Here is a 2,717-nt window from a genome sequence, read left to right as displayed (position 1 = left end):
CACCAGAGGGCGGTGGGCATGGAATGGGCTGCCCAGGGCAGTGGGCACGGCCCCGAGCTGCTGGAGTTCAAGGAGTGTTTGGACAATGCTATAAGACATAGGGTTTGGATGTGGGGTGGTCTTTTATGGAGCCAGGAGTTGGACTCTGTGATCCTTGTGGGACCCTTCCAACTGAGGCTATCTTATTATTCTATGATTCTGAGATTTCCTCTTGCTTTTATTTTGTTTTAAATAATCTCTCCCCTCCAGTCTTCCCTTCCACTCTTCCCCTGGCAATTTTTCTTATTCAAAAAATGACATTTCTTTTGCAATTAAAAGAACAAGGACCCTTTCAGAACAAATATGTAAATTTAAACTAAACATATTTGGTCTGAACTGCAAGGCCTCTGTGGGATAAAGAACATCTCGGTAATACTAAAAAGCAACAATTCAGTCATCTAGTACATAAGTGCACGTTAGATCTGTAGTTAAAACTGCTTTAGTTCCACGCACTTCTGAGCAACTGCAGCAATTTACTGCACTTGACCTTTAGCATGAGATTTAGAAAGGAAATGTTTGACATTCTGCTCTGTTTGCAAGAAGCCTGTGAGGCAAATAAGTAATACTGCCTTCTTTTCCAGATTGTTCCCCGAATAGCTTTGATACACTGTTAGAATTCAGAAACCTTGATTTCTTGCTCAGAGGTCTCTTAGGAAGAGAGAGATGGCCATTGAATATACATAACATCATGAACCCGAACTCTCCTGTTTTCAAAATTTTCCTTAAAGTCCTTCAAGAATTATGCTGAGAAGCAGCACAAGTCTTTTCTTTAGGGAAAAAAATCTATAAAGCATGTTAAAGCAGGTGGATATCTTTCTGTCCTGGAGGTGAGTGTTTTGGCTTTGTTTGCTCCATCAATTTGTATGATTTGGAAATTAGTCCTAAATTTCACATGAAATTGCCTCTGCAGGAATCCCATCATACATTCATTGTATAATCTGTAGCAAAGAACTGTTCACTGGCAAGTGGTGCTGGCTATATGTGAAGTCATTATGGAGCATGATTATTCTGGAACTCAGAATCCTTTAAATAATGGATGAGAAGAACAGTGATTCTTTTTATCATTTTGTCATCTTCATTTTACTGTAGGACTTCAGATGCAGACACCTGCATATAGCTTTCCGTTGTCTTCTGCCTTGCTAAAACAAAATGGGAATTTTATTTCTGAAAGCATTCAGAACTCTAACAGCAATGCAGGACAGTCAATGTACTAAAGCCCTATAAAGTACTTATACAAGGCAATCTCTCCAGTTTATAACATACTGTCAGATGAATCTCCCGTACTGCAAAGTGTGCTAGCAGAGTGCTGCAAAGCTGCACACACAGTGCCTTCAGAGATGCTTGGGTATGATAATGAGCACTGAAGGAAAAATGATCAGTTTTCAGGATGCTGTCTGTCAATATTATCAGCTAGGTGTTTAAGAAGTTGAGTTGCATTCATGCAATTAAATATCTAATTCCAGAAGTTGGTCTGTTACACTGGCCATGTTGTATGACCAGTACTAATCTTCCCTACAGACCCACGTCTCTCAGTATTAATGAAGAAATAGGCTTGTTCTTTAATCTCTCCAGTGGTTTCCTGTTTGATATTTACTGAAAACATGACAAATTAATAAAATCATAGAATCATAGAAACATTAAGGTTGGAAAAGATCAATAAGGTCCAACCAACAACCCAGAGAGATTGGGTCTAGAGGAGGTCTAGCTGCACGCGCTCTCAAAGAGCAGAGAATCAGAATTATAGAATCATTAAGGATGGAAAATACCACTAATATAATCACATCCAACCATCAACCCATTACCACCATGTCTACTAAATCATGTCCCTCAGTACCAAATCTGCCCTTTTCTAGAACACCTCCAGGGACAGTGACTCCACCACCTCCCTGGGCTGCCTGTTTCAATACCTCACCACTCCTTCTGAGAAGAAATTTTTCCTAATAGTAACCCCTCTGGTACAACTTAAGGCAATTACCTCTTTTCCTATGAAACTGAGACCAAAGCAGATATGTGCCAGTTTTTCCTTTGACTATAGGCTTCAGTGGGCAGGGCAACATGGCATACTTTTCATTTGTTATCTCATCTATGGCAGTCTTGAAAATGATTAATTCATAGTGCTATTCAGTGTATTGTGTAAAACTGTAGAATTTCCTAACAGATTGTTGTGATGATTGAGGGTGAGGCATATCTGGCATGGAGCAGTTCTTCTCCTGGACTTGTCCTCATTCTTCATTAACAATGGAGGCTGAACTGTGTAGTGTGAAAGTAAACATTTCAAAGTTCATAGCTCAGCAGCTGGTGAGTCACTCCAGAGCCAAGGTGAATGTCAATAAGAAGAGGTGCACTGTGAAAGGTGATTAGTTTCTGTGGAGAGACTCGGTGATTCATTATCAGGCCTTGCTGCATTTTAATTGAAAGGATTAGAAAACTATATTTTGACCTAGCAGATAACAAGAAAAATAACAGATTTTTGAAGAGTGGAAGGTCTTAGCTGAAACATTTACTTAAAACTGCTTGTAGCCATTTTTTGTGCAAGTATTTCACATCTTTTTCTTGGATCTGTCCTTTGGTATTAAAAAGATGAGTCCTGTGCCATGACTGCTCCAGAAAGCTGTGGAAATAACAGAAGAAAGCAGGAGACTCTGACCTAAAAATACATCATCATTGTAGAGCACAAA

General features: G+C 39.5%; 1 protein-coding gene across 1 annotated transcript in view; it reads left to right on the top strand.

Annotated features, from left to right (window-relative positions):
- LOC104910484 (collagen alpha-1(XXII) chain-like) overlaps positions 1-2,717 on the top strand; it is a 24,475-nt gene that overhangs the window by 1,906 nt on the left and 19,852 nt on the right. The gene's annotated exons all lie outside the window — the stretch shown is intronic.

This window comes from Meleagris gallopavo, chromosome 3, assembly GCF_000146605.3.
Source record: "Meleagris gallopavo isolate NT-WF06-2002-E0010 breed Aviagen turkey brand Nicholas breeding stock chromosome 3, Turkey_5.1, whole genome shotgun sequence".
Classification (NCBI taxonomy): Eukaryota; Metazoa; Chordata; class Aves; order Galliformes; family Phasianidae; genus Meleagris; species Meleagris gallopavo.
Note: the sequence above shows the minus strand (reverse complement) of the source record. Positions and strands in the feature narration are given on the sequence as shown.